Source organism: Pristiophorus japonicus, chromosome 14 (assembly GCF_044704955.1).
Source record: "Pristiophorus japonicus isolate sPriJap1 chromosome 14, sPriJap1.hap1, whole genome shotgun sequence".
NCBI classification, from domain to species: domain Eukaryota; kingdom Metazoa; phylum Chordata; class Chondrichthyes; family Pristiophoridae; genus Pristiophorus; species Pristiophorus japonicus.
The window spans coordinates 139,894,005-139,918,491 of NC_091990.1; positions in this window are offsets into that span (position 1 = coordinate 139,894,005).

Genomic DNA, 24,487 nt, shown 5'->3' on the forward strand with positions numbered 1-24,487 from the left:
TGCCCACTCACCTAACCTGTCCAAGTCACCCTGCAGCCTTTTAGCGTCCTCCTCACAGCTCACACTGCCACCCAGTTCAGTGTCATCTGCAAATTTGGAGATATTACACTCTATTCCTTCATCTAAATCGTTAATGTACATCGTAAAGAGCTAGGGTCCCAGCACTGAGCCCTGTGGCACTCCACTAGTCACTGCCTGCCATTCTAAAAAGGACCTGTTTATCCTGACTCTCTGCTTCCTGTCTGCCAACTAGTTCCCTATCCACGTTAGTATATTACCCCCAATGCCATGATTTTGCACAGCAATCTCTTTTGCGGGACCTTGTCAAAAGCCTTTTGAAAGTCCAAATACATCACATCTACTTGTTCTCCCTTATCCACTCTGCTAGTTACATCCTCAAAAAATCCCAGAAGATTCATCAAGCATGATTTCCCTTTCATAAATCCATGCTGATTTGGTCCGATCCTGTCACTGCTTTCCAAATGCGCTGCTATTTCATCCTTAATGATTGATTGCAACATTTTCCCCACTATTGATGTCAGGCTAACTGGTCTATAATTACCCGTTTTCTCTCTCCCTCCTTTTTTAAAAAGTGGTGTTACAATAGCTACCCTCCAGTCCATAGGAACTGATCCCGAGTCGATAGACTGTTGGAAAATGATCACCAATGCATCCACTATTTCTAGGGCCACTTCCTTGAGTACTCTGGGATGTAGACTATCAGGCCCCAGGGAGTTATCAGATTTCAATCCCATCAGTTTCCTGAACACAATTTCCCACCTAATAAGGATATCCTTCAGTTCCTCCTTCTCACTAGACCCCCACTGTCCCCTCGTACCTTCGGAAGGTTATTTGTATCTTCCTTCGTGAAGACAGAACCGAAGTATTTGTTCAATTTGTCTGCCATTTCTTTGTTCCCCAATATAAATTCACCTGAATCCGACTGCAAGGGATCTACATTTGAGTTTACCAATCTTTTTTCTTCACATATTTATAGAAGCTTTTGCAGTCAATTTTTATATTCCCTGCAAGCTTCCTCTCATACTCTATTTTCCCCCTCCTAATTAAACCCTTAGTCCTCCTCTGTTGAATTCTAAATTTCTCCCAGTCCTCAGGTTTGCTGCTTTTTCTAGCCAATTTATATGCCTCTTCCTTGGCTTTAACACTATCCTTAATTTCCTTTGTTAGCCATGGTTGAGCCACCTTCCCAGTTTTATTTTTACTCCAGACAAGGATGAACAATTGCTGAAGTTCATCCATGTGATCTTTTAATGTCTGCCACTGCTTATCCACCGTCAACCCTTTGAGTATCCTTTGCCAGTCTATTCTAGCCAATTAACGCCTCATACCGTTGAAGTTACCTTTCCTTTAGTTCAGGAGCCGAGTTTCCGAATTAACTTTGTCACTCTCCATCTTAATAAGGAAATCTACCATATTATGGTCACTTTTCCCCAAGGGGCCTCGCACAACAAGATTGCTAATTAGTCCCTTCTCATTACACATCACCCAGTCTTGGATGACCAGCTCCCTGGTTGGTTCCTCGACATATTGGTCTAGAAAACCATCCCTAATACACTCCAGGAAATCCTCCTCCACCGCATTGCTACCAGATAGGTTAGCCCAATCAATATGTAGATTAAAGTCGCCCATGATTACTGCTGTACCTTTATGGAACACATCCCTTATTTCTTGTTTGATGCTGTCCCCAACCTCACTACTACTATTTGGTGGTCTGTACACAACTCCCACTAGCGTTTTCTGCCCTTTGGAATTCCGCAGCTCCACCCATACCGATTCCACATCACCCAGGCTAATGTCTTTCCTTACAATTGCATTGATTTCCTCTTTAACCAGCAACGCCACCCCACCTCCTTTTCCTTTCTGTCTATCCTTCCTAAATGCTGAATACCCTTGGATGTTGAGTTCCCAGCCTTGGTCCCCCTGGAGCCATGTCTCCGTGATGCCAGTCACATCGTATCCGTTAACTGCTATCTGCGCAGTTAATTCATCCACCTTATTCCGAATACTCCTCGCATTGAGGCACAGAGCCTTCAGGCTTGTTTTTTTTAACACACTTTGCCCCTTTAGAATTTTGCTGTAATGTGGCCCTTTTTGTTTTTTGCCTTGGGTTTCTCTGCCCTCCACTTTTACCTTTCTTCTTTCTATCTTTTGCTTCTGCCCTCATTTTACTTCCCTCTGTCTCCCTGCATAGGTTCCCATCCCCCTCCATATTAGTTTAACTTCTCCCCAACAGCACTAGCAAACACTCCCCCTAGGACATTGGTTCCGGTCCTGCCCAGGTGCTGACCGTCCGGTTTGTACTGGTCCCACCTCCCCCAGAACCGGTTCTAATGTCCCAGTAATTTGAATCCCTCCCTTCTGCACCACTCCTCAAGCCACGTATTCATCTGAGCTATTCTGCGATTCCTACTCTGACTAGCACGTGGCACTGGTAGCAATCCTGAGATTACTACTTTTGAGGTCCTACTTTTTAATTTAACTCCTAGCTCCCTAAATTCGTCTCGTAAGACCTCATCCCATTTTTTACCTATGCCATTGGTACCTATATGCACCACGACAACTGGCTGTTCTCCCTCCCTTTTCAGACTGTGCTGCACCCGCTCCGAGACATCCTTGACCCTTGCACCAGGGAGGCAACATACCATCCTGGAGTCTCGGTTGTGGCTGCAGAAATGCCTATCTACTCCCTTTACAATTGAATCCCCTATCACTATAGCTCTCCCACTCTTTTTTCTGCCCTCCTGTGCAGCAGAGCCAGCCATGGTGACATGAACTTGGCTGTTGCTGCCCTCCCCTGATGAATCATCCCCCTCAACAGTACCCAAAGTGGTGTATCTGTTTTGCAGGGGATGACCGCAGGGGACCCCTGCACTACCTTCCTTTCACTGCTCTTCCTGTCGGTCACCCATTTACTATCTGGCTGTGTACCCTTTACCTGCGGTGTGACCAACCCACTAAATGTGCTAGTCATGTCATTCTCAGTATCGTGGATGCTCCAGAATGAACCCACCCTCAGCTCCAGTGCCGCAATGCGGTCCGTCAGGAGCTGGAGGCGGATGCCCTTCCTGCACACATAGTCGTCAGGGACACCGGAAGCGGCCCCAACTTCCCACATAGTACAGGAGGAGCATAACACGTGTCCCAGCTGTCCTGCAATGACTTAACCATTAGATACACTTAAATTGGCAACAACAATGTTAAAAGGTCACTTACTGATATAAAAAGAAAAAGAAAAACTACTTACCAATCACCAGCCAATCAATTACCCCCTTGGCTGTGACGTCACCTTTCGTTTTCTTTCTACTTCTTTTTTGCCTTCTCCCTGTAGCTGCACAAGCTGGGCCTTTATAGGCCTCTCGCCAATCCCCGGACTCACGCCTCAGCAACCATGAACTCCCGCTGCTTCTCACGGCTTTTAGAGGCCTCTGCCGATCCCCGGACTCACGCCTTAGCGACCACGAACTCCCGCTGCCTCTCACGGCCTTTATAGGCCTCTGCCGATCCCCGGATTCACGCCTCAGCGACCAGGAACTCCTGCTGCCTCTCGCAGCCTTTATCGGCTTCTGCCGATCCCCGGACTCACGCTTCAGCGACCACGAACTCCCGCTGCCTCTCGCGGCCTTTATATGTCTCTGCCGATCCCCGGACTCACGCCTCAGCGTGTAAGATATCTTTGCCTTGCATGAAATCCACTGGCATTTTAGGACTGTTGCTGGGCTACAAGCTCAGGTGATTTCAAGTGCTGTTTTTGTTTTTAATTCCATGAACTATGTGTGATTTTGACACCACAAGCAACAGCCGCTTAGCAGCTCTGAACTGGCATATAAAATATTTCATGTGGTGCTCAATGAGGTGCCATGGGTCATTTGCATAGGGATAATTCATGCAGTAATGCTAATTAGATATAATACAATGCAGTGCTGTGCACACAACAGTACAAATATAAATAGCACTACACTATGGTTAAAAACAGAATTAACAACATCAGTGATAAAAATAGAATTGCCATCTCCTTTGTCTCTTTAAAAAGACACATGAACATGCTCCCAAAACTTCAAAAGCCATTATGAACAATGCTATTTGCATGCAGACTTCAGCAATTTTTTTACTATATATATTGTTTGATTGATTATCATCCTCTAGCTTTCACCATAGGGTAGAAATTGCTATGCTTTTTGTACATTTTCTGGATCCAAAATTATAGAATTCTGCAGCATGACATTCCTCTCTGGAATGGCGTTGGAAATGTGCATGACGTAATATTGACTTGGGCGCTTGATGGGCAACCCCGCAGGCGGCTGCAAGAACGCAGGCAACATTTAAATGTATTTTTCTGGGTTCTGCGTCAGATTTAGGGCTCTTTTGCCAAGTTGGTGTCCGTGCGCACCTGAAACTTCCTTAATTTGCCCAGCAAATCATGGCAGGAATGCTCGGCATGCAGCTTTCATGAGTGGCATTTAAAGGGATACTCACCTCCATAATGGTACATGTCTGGTTAGTCGTTTTAGGCTCCAGGGTTCTTCTGGATTGTCCTTGGTTGTTTTGGCAAGCATTTGTCTGTCAGATAGTTTTGCAGAATGTATTTGTGGGGGGCAAGAACTCAATCACATGATTGGTTTGTTCTCAATTGCTGAACATGGGAATGCTACTGGGCTTACCATTGAGGCTCCTAAATCAGGAGGAGGAGCAGCAGCAAGGAAGGCAGCAAAGACCTGCACAGTTTGCAAGAATTTCGCGAAGGAGACAAGGACACAGGAATCCTTACAACTTGTGGGTGATCAGGAAAAGAATATATAAAAACAGAGAGCAAGAGTTTCTATAGGTATATAAAAAGGAAAAGGGTGGCGAAAGTAAATGTTGGTCCCTTAGATGACAAGACCCAGGGAATGAGTAATGGGGAACATGGAGATGGCAGAAACTCCAAACAAATATTTTGTATCAGTCTTTACGGTAGAGGACACTAACAATATTTCAACAGTGGATAGTCTAGGGGCTATAGTGGGAGAGGAACTTGACACAATCACAATCATTAAGGAGATGGTACTCAGAAAGATAATGGGAATAAAGGCAGATAACTTCCCTGGACCGGATGGCTTGCATCCTAGGGTCTTAAGAGAAGTAGCGGCAAGGATTGTGGATGCATTGGTTGTAATTTACCAAAACTTCCTGGATTCTGGGGAGGAGCCAGCAGCTTGGAAAACTGCAAATGTAACGCCCCTATTCAAAAAAGAAGGCAGACAAAAAGCAGGAAACTCTAGACCAGTTAGCCTAACATCTGTGGTTGGGAAAATGTTGGAGTCCATTATGAAAGAAGCAGTAGCAGGGCATTTGGAAAAGCAAAATTCGGTCAGGCAGAGTCAGCATGGATTTATGAAGGGAAAATTATGTTTGACAAATTTGCTGCTGTTCTTTGAGGATGTAACAAACAGGGTGGATAAAGGGGAACGAGTAGATGTGGTGTATTTGGACTTCCAGAAGGCATTTGACAAGGTGCCATATAAAAGATTACTGCACAAGATAAAAGTTCACGGGGTTGGGGGTAATAGATTAGCATGGATAGAGGATTGGCTAACTAACAGAGAACAGAGAGTCGAGATAAATGGTTCATTCTCTGGTTGGCAACCAGTAACTAGTGGGGTGCCGCAGGTATCAGTGCTGGGACCCCCAACTATTTTCAATCTATATTACCGATTTGGAAGAAGGGACTGAGTGTAAAGTAGCCAAGTTTGCTGACGATACAAAGATGGGAGGAAAAGCAATGTGTGAGGAGGACACAAAAAATCTGCAAAAGGACATAGACAGGCTAAGTGAGTGGGCAAAAATTTGTCAGATGGAGTATAATGTTGGAAAGTGTGAGGTCATGCACTTTGGCAGAAAAAAAATCAAAGAGCAAGTTATTATTTAAATGGAGAAAGATTGCAAAGTGCCGCAGTACAGCGGGACCTGGGGGTACTTGTACATGAAAGGATAGTATGCAGGTACAGCAAATGATTAGGAAGGCCAATGGTATATTGGCCTTTATAGCAAAAGGGATGGAGTATAAAAGCAGGGAAGTCTTACTATAGCTATATAAGGTATTGGTGAGGCCACACCTGGAATACTGCGTGCAGTTTTGATTTCCATATTTACGAAAGGATATATTTGCCTTGGAAGCAGTTCAGAGAAGGTTCACTAGGTTGATTCCGGAGATGAGGGGGTTGACTTATGAGGAAAGGTTGAGTAGGCTGGGCCTTTACTCATTGGAATTCAGAAGAATGTGAGGTGATCTTATCGAAAAATATAAGATTATGAGGGGGCTTGACAAGGTGGATGCAGAGTGGATGTTTCCACTGATGGGGGAGACTAGAACTAGAGGGCACGATCTTAAAATAAGGGGCCGCCCATTTAAAACAGAGTTGAGGAGAAATTTCTTCTCTTAGAGGGTTGTAAATCTGTGGAATTCGCTGCCTCAGAGAGCTGTGGAAGCTGGGACATTGAATAAATTTGACAGAAATAGACAGTTCCTTAAACGGTAAGGGGATAAGGGGTTATGGGGAGCGGGCGGGGAAGTGGAGCTGAGTCCGTGATCAGATCAGCCACGATCTTATTGAATGGTGGAGCCGGCTCGAGGGGCCGTATGGCCTACTCCTGTTCCTATTTCTTATTTTCTTTTTTTCTTATACCTGAACCTCACAGCAATGCAGTGTGTAAGCCAGCTGCAGTTCAACATGGAGGCAGTCACTTAACTATTACCTATGCTACCTGTTTGAATGAGAATTGGCAACCAACACCAGACCATGCACTGCAGATATTCCCCAATGGCTGACCATCCTAATGCTGACTGTGTCTACAGGTTGTGCTGTGAGAGGTGTCATGTATCAGTGGCAGCCCCATACTTAACCTGAGACTTCGACCACTGCTCCTCTCACATCCTGAGTTGGCAAATCCTGAAGTGGCACATTATATGGTCACCCTCCTGAGAAACAACAATTTAATTTTCATGGTCTTATTATCTTACATTTTCTCAAAACAATATATAAATCTATTAAATTAGAACAATCTTTTAGGCCTAGAAATTGGGTACCGTCCTGTTTGGGTGCGGTAACAGTGGTGAGATGAGAAACTTTGCGGCACTGAATCAAGCACTTCACATTCCTTCCTGGGGCGGGAGTTCAGCAGCACTACACACCGGGCCACATGGTGCTGCTGCTTTCGAGGGGCTTTTCCCTGAATTAAAGGGAAAGGCCCAAGCTGCATACTCTTCAGTATAGGAACACACCTATCTAGACCAGCGGGGAGCAGGGGAGCTGCACGGTCAACCTGGCACTTAAGCAGAGTGCCAGGCTGAGAGTTCGCAGCACTGACCCCGCGACCAAAGCGGTTCCGGAGTGGGAAGCAAAACAGGAAGTTTTTCCCAGCAGCAGCCAGCCACCTCCCGTTTAAATTTTGCCCCGGTAGCAGTCGGCCGCTGGGTACGCGTCCCCTGAAGCTGTCGCTGTTATCGCCCGGCGCAGCTACAGGGGCGAAACTCAATTTAGGTGCTGGGCGTTAACTGGGTGATGAGCACGGTGATGGCGTTATGATCTCTGGGCACAGGAGATCGTGGCAAAACATCATAGCGCTGCTGCTACACTCCCGCCGAATTCGGGGTATCTCCAAGTTTGCAGATGAAACTAAGCTGGGTGGCAGTGTGAGCTGTGAGGAGGATGCTAAGAGGCTGCAGGGTGACTTGGACAGGTTAGGGTGAATGGGCAAATGCATGGCAGATGCAGTATGATGTGGATAAATGTGAGCTTATCCACTTTGGTGGCAAAAACAGGAGGGCAGATTATTATCTAAATGGTGACAGATTAGTAAAAGGGGAGGTGCAACGAGACCTGGGTGTCACGGTACATCAGTCACTGAAGGCAGGCATGCAGGTACAGCAGGCAGTAAAGAAAGCAAATGGCATGCTGACCTTCATAGCGAGAGGATTTGAATGTAGGAGCAGGGAGGTCTTGCTGCAGTTATACAGGGCCTTGGTGAAACCAAACCTTGAGTATTGTGCGCAGTTTTGTTCTCCTAATCTGAGGAAGGATGTGCTTGCTATTGAGGGAGTGCAGCAAAGGTTCACCAGACTGATTCCCGGGATGGCAGGATTGACATTTGAAGAAAGACTGGATCGGCTAGGCTTATACTCAATGGAATTTAGAAGAATGAGAGGGATCTCATAGAAACATATTCTCATAGAAATAATATAAAATTATGACGGGACTGGACAGGTTAGATACAGGAAGAATGTTCCCGATGTTGGGGAAGTCCAGAACCAGGGGTCACAGTCTAAGAATAAGGGGTAAGCCATATAGGGCCGAGATGAGGAGAAACCTTTTTACCAGAGAGTGGTGAACCTGTGGAATTCGCTCCCTCAGAAAGTTGTTGAGTCCAGTTCATTGGATATATTCAAGAGGGAGTTAGATGTGGCTCTTATGGTTAAGGGGATCAGGGGGTATGGAGAGAAAGCGGGAGTGGGGTGCTGAAGTTGCATGATCAGCCATGATCATATTGAATGGCTGTGCAGGCTCGAAGGGCCGAATGGCCTGCTTTTGCACCTATTTTCTATGTTTCTATGTTTCTATGAATCATTAACGCCACCATGCCCGGTTGCAAAGTCAATTGTGCCACATTAGCGCAAATGGGAGGTGAAAATGCACCCAATTTCTCTCTCTTAGTTATTAGAATTGAATGATAAGGACGGGATATATATTTTGAAGTGTTGTGTTCATACTCTATTTACTTATTACAGCTCACTGGACGGGCATTAGGACCCTGTGGGAGTTATTCACAGTTGCTGCGTTCATTCTGGTTCATGCCGGTTCGGGACTCTATTTTGGGTTGTATAAAAGCACAGTTAAGTTAAGTTACATTACTCCTGGCTCAGCTTGTCAATTATTTACATACACAACTTAATTTGGTGATGAGAATGATTCAAATTAACTTGCCTCCCCCACCTCTGCCTTTCCTCTCCACACCCGGGGACCCTCCAATTCCGTGGCCGAGATGGATAAAAAGCTTTTCCACATACATCACGGCGAGTGGGTTAGATGGTGACAATGTAACACCAGCTTGTTGCCGTGCAATACTTATCCACTGCCTTAGCACTGAAGGCCAATGCATCTTTGGCCAAATCAAAGACACAGTGTCCTACGATGAAATGGTAAGCACCCTAGATAATTATTTTGGGCCAAAGAAAAGTATCGTGATGGAGAGATACCAATTTCATAAAAAGGGCAAGTGAATGGTGATCCAATCCAACAGTACATTATTTTATTAACTGAACTGACTGCTATGTGTATCTCTGGAGCACTTACTGAGGAAATGATCAGGGATCAAATGATTGAGAAAACAATGAGCCCCCGCATTCGGGAACGCTTGCTAATGGAGGATGACAAATTGTCATTGGACAAAATGCTTGCTAACGGGGAAGACACCCACTGAGCTCATGACTGGGCGGAATCTTCGGTGGCTACTGGTCATTCTCAAACCCCCAGCCAAACCTAGCGTGAAGATAACCACACTCACATCCCATCCTCGTTGCCAAATTATGTTGTGTACACGTAAATAACTGACAAACTGAGCCAGGAGTAATGTAACCGGCATGAAACAGAATGAATACAGCAACTGTGAATAGCTCAGCAATCCTGATTTGATGACGTGCATGTACCACTGCTACCTCTCTCCTCGCCGAACATATATCTTGGGTACAAGGTCGCGATATTCTGATTGAATTTATCCTTCAAAAGAGCTACTCCATAACTGTTAGTAATTTTCACAGTGCTGGCTGAGATGGTGCAATGTGAAACCAAATCTAAATCAATACCAACGTGGTTGATGTCAGCCTCAACTGTGGCTTACAAAGTCAATAATTTAGATTTCTATAATTTTTTTTGTTACGTGAAATAATTTCAATTGCATCTAAAATAGCTAAAAGTTTAACCAGAGTAGATGACTGCTCTCTAGTGCTTTCCCTAAGTAAGTTCAAATACCTCTTCAGTAGCTAATGTTCGCAGTATTACTCAGACTCTTGTCAAGATGGCAATATCATTAAGTACAATTACGCTCGAGAGCGCTGGTACTATGAATGCCCCATAGCTGTATAATCCTATTAGAATTCACTCATAATAATAAAACATAAGGATTTGTTAATTATATAATATATCTTAAGTGACCGGAGGGAGAAAAAAAATTATTCATCCTCGGAATCTGAGCTTTTACAGGAAAAATATACCTTGGAATTTAATTTTCCAATATAGAATATAAGAATACCATTATTTTTAGAAACAGGAAAAGACCAACAGAATAATTTTCCTCCGGACTTCTCACATTTCACTGCCATAAATTCAGTGAAAACCCTGTTTAATCACATAAATTATTTTTTTGTTGAACTTTTACCAAAGTTACGGTGGTGGAGCTAAAGAACCCCCAGGAACATTTCTGGTGCATTATTTCTTTAAAACTATTAAGCGCTGCTTTTTTTTCACAGATCAATTCTAAATCACCCCTTACTTATACCTCACAATCCCTCAACTCTTCTGACTTGCATCCAATTGTCTTGAAAAACTATCTGTTTGTAACCCTTGAAATTGTACGGTTCCATGAAAGCAAGCAATGGAGTATTGGCTAAATCTGGCTGTTCACTGTATCAAACACCGAACAAATGTTATGTTTGCAAAACTTTCATCACTTCTCCTGTGGAAAGCAACATGAGTGAAAAATTATCTGTATGTAACCCCTGAAATTTCATGGAGCACTGCCGGGTACGAGCACAAGTTTGGGAAATTGAGTACACAGGTATACATTCCCAATTGGTAGCATTTCCATATTCAGTGGTAACAACATCAGGCAAAGTGTGGCTGGACGTCTGGACAGTAGAAACCACATTGTGAATATGGATATTCCTTTGGGGGTTCTGAAAAGGCTGCACGATTTACATGGGGAGCATTTGTTCATAAGGGGTAAACTAATGTAGGTACAGTAGTGGCACCCGAGATCTTTGGGCCAGTCCAATCACTACATTGGGACCTGCATATCACAGAGCACTCCACAGCTACCTGGACATGTCAGAGGAAACTTGTCTTTGCCGCTTCTTTTGCAGAAGAGCAGCTGCCACAGTGTTGCACCAAGTGCTGCAGGATATCTGCAGAAAACATCTGAAATGGGTGGCTCTTCCCTTAGAAGAAAAGATTACTATGGCATGAAGCTTTCATACCATTACTTTCTTCCAATACACTGCATGGAACATCTGGCTGTTCGCTGTATCAAATGTTATGTTTGCAATACCTTCATCACTTCTCCTGTGGAAAACAACATTGGTGAACAATTTTCACTGAATTCCCTTGAGTGATGCAGATAATAGGCATCAGGGCTCTACATATCAACCCTGGAAAAGATTTTCACTCAATTATTGTTCAGGTGGTACATAGCATCAGAAATACCATTTCAAAAATCAATAGCCATTATCTAGGAAGCAGCATGGTGCCTTCATTGCACAATGTCCAAATAGCTCACATTATTTCAAGGAGAACAAACATTTGGTGGATGACTTTGAGAGAACAGGGCTATCCAGTGCATCCACGGCTATTGACACCACTGGGAAACCACTTGACTGAATAGCTCAGCACCTGATTGCTATTCCTCAGCTACCACCTCCACCTTCAAGAAAAGTATGCAATGTAGCTTTGGCATAAAGTAACAGTTTGTGCAAAACAGAAATGGTTGCATGCAATGCTTCAAATGGTACTTCTCAGAGAATCTGTTAGTTCCCAACTTAGGTTTGTGGCATGGTTGATGGGCCATACACGAAATGTGAGCAAATTGAAGATCCTCCTGATATTAGCAAACTTTTTCCTCATTTGGAGCCAAGCACGGGAGTCTAGGTGATGGGATTGATGCAGTCAGTGACCATTCTCCATGCGCCTTCCACTCGTGCTTTTACTGGAACATGACCTTCAGGGTAACCCTCCTCTGGTGCACATCCTGCAGCAAAACCAGCATCTCTTCAGCATCAAATGTAGCATTGATGCATCATTGTAAGCAATTTCTCAACTGTTATATCACCCTTTTTCTTGCCCCTCAATGTCGAGCTGCAATTCGTTAAGATCTGCCCCTTGCCAGATTTTCTGTCCCTGAGCCAAATAAACTGGGCAAGCTTTTTGTATGCCAATAGCATATTCAAATTAGGCCAAATTTGACACGCCACGTTCTGAGCTGCCAGTGCAAGCAATACTGTGCCATGGAGCTGTCCCAAGCCCGCTTTTGAAAGACTGGGAAGATTGGAACCCTTGAATCACCCTCGATCCCCACACTATACCACCCTACAAATCCCCTGGGAGGACAGATGCACCAACATCAGCGTCCTCATCCAGGCTAACATTTCCAGCATTGAAGTACTGACCACACTCGATCAGCTCCGCTGGACAGGCCACATAGTTCGCATACCAGACACGAGACTCCCAAAGCAAGTGCTCTACTTGGAGCTCCTTCACGGCAAACGAGCCAAAGGTGGGCAGTGGAAACGTTACAAAGACACCATCAAAGCCTCCCTGATAAAGTGCGACATCCCCACTAACACCTCGGAGTCCCTGGCCAAAGACCATCCTAAGTGGAGGAAGTGCATCCGGGGGGGGCACTGAGCACCTCGAGTCTCAATGCTGAGAGCATGCAGAAATCAAGCGCAGGCAGCGGAAAGAGCATGCGGCAAACCAGTCCCATTCACCCCTTCCCTCAACAGCTATCTGTCCCACCTATGACAAAGTCTGTGGCTCTCGTATTGGACTGTTCAGCCACCAAAGAACTCACTTCAGGAATGGAAGCAAGTCTTCCTCAATTCCGAGGAACTGCTTATGATGATGATGATGATACCACCATGAAATACAGGTGCATACTCATTTGTTATTTCAGAGATTAGAACAGACACCACACTGCTACCAAATATTGAAGAAAGTTATCCAGGCCAAAATTGCCAGAGAATATAAATGCAGGTTCACCACTAGATTATTACAGAAATAAATGCATAGAAATCACTAGAAGACCCCCCTGCCCCAAATAGGGATTTTCAAATTAGGTGATTAAAATAATGAAAGGGCCAGATTGTGTCCTGTTTGACACATTGGGCCAGATCTTGCTGTAAAAAGAACAGTGTCTTAATGATGAACATCGTTATTGTTGCGCAAATCAGCCAGCAAATTCGTAAGATTAAGAGGTACGGCGTGAGTTGCGAATCCCCAGAACTTGCTGGTTGATTTTGCTGCTTTGCTGTTACGTTATCTAGCCCTTTGCCTCACGGTTATTTTTAAGAACTTGCTGGATTTGCACATTAATTGTCCATTAAACCCTCCGCAGAAAGTGAAGTCTGGTAAATAACACCATTATTATGTCACACTTCCAGCAAGTTATAGCACAAATGTTTTCGAGCTGAAGGCTGCAGAAAAAATTCTATCTCATGGTGGCTGGATCTTGCTGGAACCCAATATTTCAGTTAAACAGATGGTGAAGACCAAGGGTACATACTTAAAATACACAAATGTAGGAATGGCCAGATGTAAAGAGGGCATTCTTTTTTCCGGAGAGTAGTGAGCCTCTGGAATAAATTGCCAGCTTGTGCAGTGCATGCTGACTTCTGCATGCCTTCAAGACCTTCAAGAGAGAGTTGGCTGGAACAGAAATCACATCATCAAGAAGGTAAATGGATTAACAGCTAATGTACATGTGGTCAATGCGATCCCCTGGATTGGTTTCAATTGCCTGAGGGGGTGGGAGAAGAAACAAAGGCCGAGAAATTCGTGTTCGCCATGAAAGTTGCGAGTGTCACCAGCAATGGGAGATAACAACTGCTGAAAATGGCTGTAATGTTAAGGAGAATAAATCATCTGGGGGGCTGGAGATTGGTGGCGCGGCACTAACCTTCCATGCAACGCCCTCCTGGTGGCGTTATTGGAGACTTCTAAGGCGAAGTTTCCGTCCTGTACTGGCGTTCGAGCTTCGCACAGCCTCTGGGAGCAAGGCTATGGAGCTCGCAAGGAATTGTGGGCAATTAAAAGGGTTATTAATTAAAGGGGCAATGCACTTGGAGCTAAGACAAATAAAGATGCAGTGAAAAATGTACTTTTCAGCTCTTGCTGCCTTAAAAAAAAGTAATATTAAAAAGAAATCCCAATATGATTATTCAGCTCTTAAAGCTGAATTCCCTTCCAAATCTCAAAAAATGGGAAAAGTGCTTTAGCACTAACACAAATGACTCAACAAGCCAGGGAAGGGGCATCCAATGTCTTGCACGCTGAATTCCAGCTTTGGGCAGAGGGTCAATATTGTAAGACAGGTCCTCTACCCACGGGGACCAGGAGGCCTTCCAGAAAGAAGAATGTGGGAGTGCATCTGAGGGAGTACACCAAGGCCATTAGTGCCAGCAGTATCGACCCCACCACCTGCCTCCAGTGCCCAAAAAAGCTTCATGACTTCAGACCACTGGTCAAGTTCAGTGAATGCATCTTCAAACGCCGCCTCCTACCAAATGCATCACGAGCCTCACACACTGCTCAATGGATGACCCCCACCCCCAATCACTCATCTACCAATAATCCACACCAATCACGAGGCACATCTCCCATTCCTAGCCTCACCTCACCCACTTGGAGGAGACGTGCATCATATCATAGGCGTCCATCATAGGCAGTCCCTCGGAATCGAAGAAGACTTGCTTCCACTCTTAAAATGAGTCCTTAGGTGGCTGAACAGTCCAATACGAGAACCACAGTCCCTATCACAGGTGGGACAAATAGTCGTTGAGGGAAGGGGTGGGTGGGACAGGTTTGCCGCATGCTTTATCCGCTGCCTGCGCTTGATTTCTGCATGCTCTCGGTGATGAGACTCAAGGTGCTCAGCACCCTCCCGGATGCACTTCCTCCACTTAGGGCGGTCTTTGGCCAGAGACTCCCAGTTGTCAGTGGGAATGTTGCACTTTATCAGGGATGCTTTCAGTGTGTCCTTGTAACATTTCCTCTGCCCACTTTTGGCTCGTTTGCCATGAAGGAGTTCCGAATAGAGAGCTTGCTTTGGGAGTCTCGTGTCTGGCATGCAGACAATGTGGCCTGCCCAGCGGAGCTGATCAAGTGCAGGTCATTCTTGACAGGGCTGAGCCCTTGGGCATTGGTGGGGCTGAAAGGATATCCTGATATGTTATCCTCCTTCTGGCATGCACCTCTTGCTTTCCTGCCCTCACATCACCACAACTCCACCCTTCCTCATTTCAGATACCCAAGAAATACGGCCTATCCAGTAAGTGGCTGATCAAAAAGTGGGAGAGGAGAAGAAGGAGAAGAAGGAGGGAAAGATGGAAAGGAGGGAAAGGAGGAGGAGAAGGAGGAGAAGAAGAAGAAGAATCACCATCATTCGATTTGACGCTCCCAGTTACCAGTTCCTCAAAGTTAACCACCAAAGCTCTCTGCGGTGTCCCCCACTGAAAGTCAGCAGCCTTCCACCAGCCATGCTGCAACCGCTGTGTGACATCAGTAGGATAGGCAAAGGCACAGACAAAACAGTAAGAGAATGCATAAGAGTGATGAGTTAATTTCTCAATGACCAATGGGATGGATAGATGTATAAAGTTGTATTGGAAGGTTGCTTTGCAGCAGCTTATAGTTTAGCATTGTGGACAAGAGAACGCCATGATGGTCAGTAAGAGGGGGAAGGTAAAGTGGGGGATAAGTGGGGGAAAGGGGAATTGGGGTTGTGGACACTGGGACTGCAGGTGGCTGATTCCATCCCGGATATCCCAGCCAGAAAGGAGCTTCTTCCGCTTCTGTATCTTCCATTTCCCTCTGCGAGTAGATACTGTAAATCTGAAATAACAGTATTATTGTGTTCCTAACACAGATGAGGCTGCACACAGGGAGGTTAAAGTAACAGTGACCTCAGTCTTTAATAAGACACTCCAGTGTGAGGAACAGGCCTTAGGGGCCGGCTTATATACAGTGCTCCCAAGGGATGCTGGGATCCCTTGGGGCATCAGGGGATGAGCTCCCTGGTGGCGGAACATGGGAGTGCATGCTTTACAGATACACAACATCACTCCCCCCCTAAAATCAAAGTGAAAACTATTTACAAGGTGAGGCGGTCGGGAGCCTTTCTTTCCTTGGTGGACTGCTTCGGTACAAACGTCTGTTCTGGTGTGTTGGCTGTGCCCTCGCTGGGCTGGCGTGTTGTTGGCCCTGCAGGGCTGCTAGGTGAGCTTGGCCTTGCTGGGCTGTTGGGCATGATGGGTTCAATTTCCTGGTCCGGCATGGTGACGTTGATCCTTTGGGTGTGTGTTGTGCGCTCAAAAAAGATGGCATCTACTGTGGGTTGTTCAGGGCAGTCTGTGAACCGCAGCCTCGTTTGCTCCAGGTGCTTTCTGAAAATTTTTCCATTGTCTAGTTTGACTACAACACCCGATTCCCTTCTTTAGCTTTCACCGTGCCCGCGATCCACTTGGAACCATGTCCATAGTTTAGAACATAAACAGGGTCATTCGGATCAATTTCCCGTGACACAGTGGCGCGACCAACGTTAACCTTTTGCTGCTGCCGCCTGCTCTCTACCTGATCATGCAGGTTGGGGTGAACCAGCGAGAGTCTGGTTTTATGTGTCCTTTTCATGAGTAGTTCAGCTGAGGGCACCCCTGTGAGCAAGTGGGGTCTCGTGTGGTAGCTGAGCAGTACTCGGGACAGGCGGGTTTGGAGTGAGCCTTCTGTGACTCATTTAAGTCTCTGTTTGATTGTTTGTACTGCCCGCTCTGTCTGCACATTGGAGGCTGGTTTAAACGAGGCCGGGGTGACATGTTTGATCTCATTGCGGGTCATGAATTCTTTAAATTTGGCACTGGTGAAACATGGCCCGTTGTCACTGACCAGTATGTCAGGCAGGCCGTGGGTGGCAAACATGGCCCTCAGGCTTTCAATGATGGTGGTGGCGGTGCTTCCCGACATTATTTCACATTCAATCCATTTAGAAAAAGCATCCACCACCACCAGGAACATGTTACTGAGAAACGGGCCCGCATAGTCGACATGGATCCTCGACCATGGTCTGGAGGGCCAGGACCACAAACTTAGTGGTGCCTCTCTGGGCGCGTTTCTCAACTGAGCACATACGCTGCATTGCCGTACACAGGACTCTAAGTCAGAGTCGATACCGGGCCACCACACCTGGGATCTGGCTATCGCTTTCATCATTAAATATACCTGGGTGTGTGCTGTGCAGATCCGAGATGAACGTCTCCCTGCCCTTTTTTGGTAGCAGTACGCGGTTACCCTACAACAGGCAGTCTGCCTGAATGGACAGCTTGTCCTTTCGCCGCTGGAACGGCTTGATTGGCTCTTGCATTTCAACGGGGATGCTGGCCCAGCTCCCATGCAGTAAACAGTTTTGTACTAGGGACAGCAGAAGAACTTGGCTGGTCCAAGTCCTAATCGGGCGGGTCATGACAGGTGATTTATAATTTTCAAACGCTTCCATGACCATCAACAAGTCTGCAGGCTGCGCCACCATCAACAAGTTTGCAGGCGGTGCTATTTTCACCCCCGTGGTGAGCAATGGTAGCCGACTGAGAGCATCCGCACAGTTCTCGGTGCCTGGCCTGTGGCGGATGGTACAGTTACATGCTGATAGCGCGAGTGTCTACCTTTGTATGCAGGCTGAGGCATTAGTATTTATCCCCTTGTTTTCAGCAAACAGGGATGTGAGGGGCTTGTGATCGGTTTCCAGCTCAAATTTGAGGCCAAACAGATGCTGATGCATTTTCTTTACCCCGAACACACATGCTAATGCCTTTTTCTCAATCATGCTGTCGGCACTCTCAGCCTTAGACAAGCTCCTGGAAGCATAGGCGACAGGTTGCAGCATCCCCGCAACATTAGCTTGTTGTAATACACACCCGACTCCGTATGACGACGTGTCACATGCTAGCATAAGTCTTTTACACGAGTTATACAATACAAGCAGCTTGTTGGAGCATAAAATGTTTCTGGCTTTCTCAAAAGCAATTACTTGTTTTTTTCCCAATACCTAGTTCTCACCTTTGCGCAATAACACATGTAGGGGCCCTGAGAGGATGCTTAACGCCAGTAGGAAGTGACCAAAATAGTTGAGGAGTCCCAGGAACGAAGTCTGGTAAATAACACCATTATTATGTCACACTTCCAGCAAGTTATAGCACAAATGTTTTCGAGCTGAAGGCTGCAGAAAAAATTCTATCTCATGGTGGCTGGATCTTGCTGGAACCCAATATTTCAGTTAAACAGATGGTGAAGACCAAGGGTACATACTTAAAATACACAAATGTAGGAATGGCCAGATGTAAAGAGGGCATTCTTTTTTCCGGAGAGTAGTGAGCCTCTGAAATAAATTGCCAGCTTGTGCAGTGCGTGCTGACTTCTGCATGCCTTCAAGACCTTCAAGAGAGAGTTGGCTGGAACAGAAATCACATCATCAAGAAGGTAAATGGATTAACAGCTAATGTACATGTGGTCAATGCGATCCCCTGGATTGGTTTCAATTGCCTGAGGGGGTGGGAGAAGAAACAAAGGCCGAGAAATTCGTGTTCGCCATGAAAGTTGCGAGTGTCACCAGCAATGGGAGATAACAGCTGCTGAAAATGGCTGTAATGTTAAGGAGAATAAATCATCTGGGGGGCTGGAGACTGGTGGCGCGGCACTAACCTTCCATGCAACGCCCTTCTGGTGGCGTTATTGGAGACTTCTAAGGCGAAGTTTCCGTCCTGTACTGGCGTTCGAGCTTCGCACAGCCTCTGGGAGAAAGGCTGTGGAGCTCGCAAGGAATTGTGGGCAATTAAAAGGGTTATTAATTAAAGGGGCAATGCACTTGGAGCTAAGACAAATAAAGATGCAGTGAAAAATGTACTTTTCAGCTCTTGCTGCCTTAAAAAAAAGTAATATTAAAAAGAAATCCCAATATGATTATTCAGCTCTTAAAGCTGAATTCCCTTCCAAATCTCAAAAAATGGGAAAAGTGCTTTAGCACTAACACAAATGACTCAACAAGCCAGGGAAGGGGCATCCAATGTCTTGCACACTGAATTCCAGCTTTGGGCAGAGGGTCAATATTGTAAGACAGGTCCTCTACCCACGGGGACCAGGAGGCCCTCCAGAAAGAAGAATGTGGGAGTACATCTGAGGGAGTACACCAAGGCCATTAGTGCCAGCAGTATCGACCCCACCACCTGCCTCCAGTGCCCAAAAAAGCTTCATGACTTCAGACCACTGGTCAAGGTCAGTGAATGCATCTTCAAACGCCGCCTCCTACCAAATGCACCACTAGCCTCACACACTGCTCAATGGATGACCCCCACCCCCAATCACTCATCTACCAATAATCCACACCAATCACGAGTCACATCTCCCATTCCTAGCCTCACCTCACCCACTTGGAGGAGACGTGCATCATATCATCATCATAGGCAGTCCCTCGGAATCGAGGAAGACTTGCTTCCACTCTTAAAATGAGTCCTTAGGTGGCTGAACAGTCCAATACGAGAACCACAGTCCCTATCACAGGTGGGACAAATAGTCGTTGAGGGAAGGGGTGGGTGGGACAGGTTTGCCGCATGCTTTATCCGCTGCCTGCGCTTGATTTCTGCATGCTCTCGGTGATGAGACTCAAGGTGCTCAGCACCCTCCCAGATGCACTTCCTCCACTTAGGGCGGTCTTTGGCCAGAGACTCCCAGTTGTCAGTGGGAATGTTGCACTTTATCAGGGATGCTTTCAGTGTGTCCTTGTAACATTTCCTCTGCCCACCTTTGGCTCGTTTGCCATGAAGGAGTTCCGAATAGAGCGCTTGCTTTGGGAGTCTCGTGTCTGGCATGCAGACAATGTGGCCTGCCCAGCGGAGCTGATCAAGTGCAGGTCATTCTTGACAGGGCTGAGCCCTTGGGCATTGGTGGGGCTGAAAGGATATCCTGATATGTTATCCTCCTTCTGGCATGCACCTCTTGCTTTCCTGCCCTCACATCACCACAACTCCACCCTTCCTCATTTCAGATACCCAAGAAATACGGCCTATCCAGTAAGTGGCTGACCAAAAAGTGGGAGAGGAGAAGTAGGAGAAGAAGGAGGGAAAGATGGAAAGGAGGGAAAGGAGGAGGAGAAGGAGGAGAAGAAGAAGAAGAATCACCATCATTCGATTTGACGCTCCCAGCTACCAGTTCCTCAAAGTTAACCACCAAAGCTCTCTGCGGTGTCCCCCACTGAAAGTCAGCAGCCTTCCACCAGCCATGCTGCAACCGCTGTGTGACATCAGTAGGATAGGCAAAGGCACAGACAAAACAGTAAGAGAATGCATAAGAGTGATGAGTTAATTTCTCAATGACCAATGGGATGGATAGATGTATAAAGTTGTATTGGAAGGTTGCTTTGCAGCAGCTTATAGTTTAGCATTGTGGACAAGAGAACGCCATGATGGTCAGTAAGAGGGGGAAGGTAAAGTGGGGGATAAGTGGGGGAAAGGGGAATTGGGGTTGTGGTCACTGGGACTGCAGGTGGCTGATTCCATCCCGGATATCCCAGCCAGAAAGGAGCTTCTTCTGCTTCTGTATCTTCCATTTCCCTCTGCGAGTAGATACTGTAAATCTGAAATAACAGTATTATTGTGTTCCTAACACAGATGAGGCTGCACACAGGGAGGTTAAAGTAACAGTGACCTCAGTCTTTAATAAGACACTCCAGTGTGAGGAACAGGCTTATATACAGTGCTCCCAAGGGATGCTGGGATCCCTTGGGGCATCAGGGGATGAGCTCCCTGGTGGCGGAACATGGAAGTGCATGCTTTACAGATACACAACATCACTCCCCCCCTAAAATCAAAGTGAAAACTATTTACAAGGTGAGGCGGTCGGGAGCCTTTCTTTCCTTGGTGGACCGCTTCGGTACAAACGTCTGTTCTGGTGTGTTGGCTGTGCCCTCGCTGGGCTGGCGTGTTGTTGGCCCTGCAGGGCTGCTAGGTGAGCTTGGCCTTGCTGGGCTGTTGGGCGTGATGGGTTCAATTTCCTGGTCCGGCATGGTGACATTGATCCTTTGGGTGTGTGTTGTGCGCTCAAAAAAGATGGCATCTACTGTGGGTTGTTCAGGGCAGTCTGTGAACCGCAGCCTCGTTTGCTCCAGGTGCTTTCTGAAAATTTGTCCATTGTCTAGTTTGACTACAACACCCGATTCCCTTCTTTAGCTTTCATCGTGCCCGCGATCCACTTGGAACCATGTCCATAGTTTAGAACATAAACAGGGTCATTCAGATCAATTTCCCGTGACACAGTGGCGCGACCATCGTTAACCTTTTGCTGCTGCCGCCTGCTCTCTACCTGATCATGCAGGTTGGGGTGAACCAGCGAGAGTCTGGTTTTATGTGTCCTTTTCATGAGTAGTTCAGCTGAGGGCACCCCTGTGAGCAAGTGGGGTCTCGTGTGGTAGCTGAGCAGTACTCGGGACAGGCGGGTTTGGAGTGAGCCTTCTGTGACTCATTTAAGGCTCTGTTTGATTGTTTGTACTGCCCGCTCTGTCTGCCCATTGGAGGCTGGTTTAAACGAGGCCGGGGTGACATGTTTGATCCCATTGCGGGTCATGAATTCTTTAAATTTGGCACTGGTGAAACATGGCCCGTTGTCACTGACCAGTATGTCAGGCAGGCCGTCGGTGGCAAACATGGCCCTCAGGCTTTCAATGATGGTGGTGGCGGTGCTTCCCGACATTATTTCACATTCAATCCATTTAGAAAAAGCATCCACCACCACCAGGAACATGTTACTGAGAAACGGGCCCGCATAGTCGACATGGATCCTCGACCATGGTCTGGAGGGCCAGGACCACAAACTTAGTGGTGCCTCTCTGGGCGCGTTTCTCAACTGAGCACATACGCTGCATTGCCGTACACAGGACTCTAAGTCAGAGTCGATACCGGGCCACCACACGTGGGATCTGGCTATCACTTTCATCATTAAATATACCTGGGTGTGTGCTGTGCAGATCCGAGATGAACGTCTCCCTGCCCTTTTTTGGTAGCAGTACGCGGTTACCCTACAACAGGCAGTCTGCCTGAATGGACAGCTTGTCCTTTCGCCGCTGGAACGGTTTGATTGGCTCTTGCATTTCAACGGGGATGCTGGCCCAGCTCCCATGCAGTAAACAGTTTTGTACTAGGGGCAGCAGAAGAACTTGGCTGGTCCAAGTCCTAATCGGGCGGGTCATGACAGGTGATTTATAATTTTCAAACGCTTCCATGACCATCAACAAGTCTGCAGGCTGCGCCACCATCAACAAGTTTGCAGGCGGTGCTATTTTCACCCCCGTGGTGAGCAATGGTAGCCGACTGAGAGCATCCGCACAGTTCTTGGTGCCTGGCCTGTGGCGGATGGTACAGTTACATGCTGATAGCGCGAGTGTCTACCTTTGTATGCAGGCTGAGGCATTAGTATTTATCCCCTTGTTTTCAGCAAACAGGGATGTGAGGGGCTTGTGATAGGTTTCCAGCTCAAATTTGAGGCCAAACAGATACTGATGCATTTTCTTTACCCCGAACACACACGCTAATGCCTCTTTCTCAATCATGCTGTCGGCACTCTCAGCCTTAGACAAGCTCCTGGAAGCATAGGCGACAGGTTGCAGCATCCCCGCAACATTAGCTTGTTGTAATACACACCCGACTCCGTATGACGACGTGTCACATGCTAGCATAAGTCTTTTACACGAGTTATACAATACAAGCAGCTTGTTGGAGCATAAAATGTTTCTGGCTTTCTCAAAAGCAATTACTTGGTTTTTTCCCAATACCTAGTTCTCACCTTTGCGCAATAACACATGTAGGGGCCCTGAGAGGATGCTTAACGCCAGTAGGAAGTGAACAAAATAGTTGAGGAATCCCAGGAACGACTGCAGCTCCGTGACGTTCTGTGACCTGGACGCATTTCTGATAGCCTCTGTCTTGGCGTCTGTGGGCCGAATGCCGTCCGCCGCAATCTTTCTCCCCAAAAACTCCACTGCTGTTGCCATGAAGACACATTTCGACCTCTTCAGCCACAGCCCTACGCGATCCAGTCGCTGGAGGACCTCCTCCAAGTTTGTAGGTGCTCGGCGGTGTCCGAACTCGTGAGCAATATGTCATCCTGAAAGACCACCGTGTGTGGTACTGACTTGAGTAGGCTCTCCATGTTTCTCTGGAAGATCGCTGCAGCTGACCGAATTCCAAACGGGCATCTGTTGTAGATGAACAGACCCTTATGCGTGTTGATGCAGGTGTGGCCCTTCGAAGACTCCTCCAGCTCCTGCGTCATGTAGGCCGAAGTCAGGTCGAGCTTGGTGAACGTCTTGCCTCCTGCCAGCGTCGCAAGTAGGTCGTCTGCCTTAGGTAGCGGGTATTGGTCCTGTAGTGAGAAACAATTAATAGTTACTTTATAATCGCCACAAATCCTGACCGTGCTATCACTTTTGAGTACTGGAACAATTGGGCTGGCCCACTTGCTGAATTCCACTGGGGAGATGATGCCCTCGTGTTGCAGCCTGTCCAGCTCGATTTCCGCTCTCTCCCTCATCATGTGAGGTACCGCTCGCGCCTTGTGTTGAATGGGTCATGCCTCTGGGACCAAGTGGATCCACATTTGCCCCGGAAAAGTTTCCAATGCCTGGCTCAAAAAGGGAAGGAAGTTTATTAAGAACCTGGGTACATGAGGCCTCATCGACATGTGATAGCGCTCGGATGTCATCCCAGTTCAAGCGGATTTTGCCTAGCCAGCTCCTTCCAAGCAGTGTGGGGCCATTGCCCGGGACAATCCAGAGTGGCAGTTCGTGCACCGTGCCCTCGTAGGTGACCTTGACCATGGCGTTGCCCAGGATAGTGATAAGCTCTTTGGTGTACGTTCTCATTTTCATTTGGATGGGGCTCCCCAGGGCTGGTCTGAATGCCTTGTTGCACCCCAGTCTCTCAAACATCTTTTTACTCATGATGGATTGGCGAGCACCAGTGTCCAGTTCCATGGCTACGGGTAAGCCATTCAATTTTACGTTGAGCTTTATAGGTGGACATTTCGTCAAAAATGTGTGCACACCGTGTACTTCAGCATCTCTCTGAGGCTCGAAATTGCTTTGATCCATCATGGACCGATCTTCCTCTGCCATGTGCTGGTTAGTAGGTTTTGCAGAGCTTGCAGCTCATTTGCAAGCTCGTTGGAGGTGCTGCATTGTTCCACAGCTCTTGCAAACATACCCTTTGAAACGGCATGAATAGGCTGAATGGAATCCTCCACAATGCCAACAAGGTGTGAATTGCCTTGCATTCATCCTTTGTTAGGGATTCTGAGTCATCTGGGTCACCTGAGACCTGCTGGCAGTTGCAGACTCGTGGGTTCTGCCCTGTACATTTCTGCTCTCAAACTCAGTTCCAGTTAATTTATGAATATTGCTAGCACTTGTGTGCTAA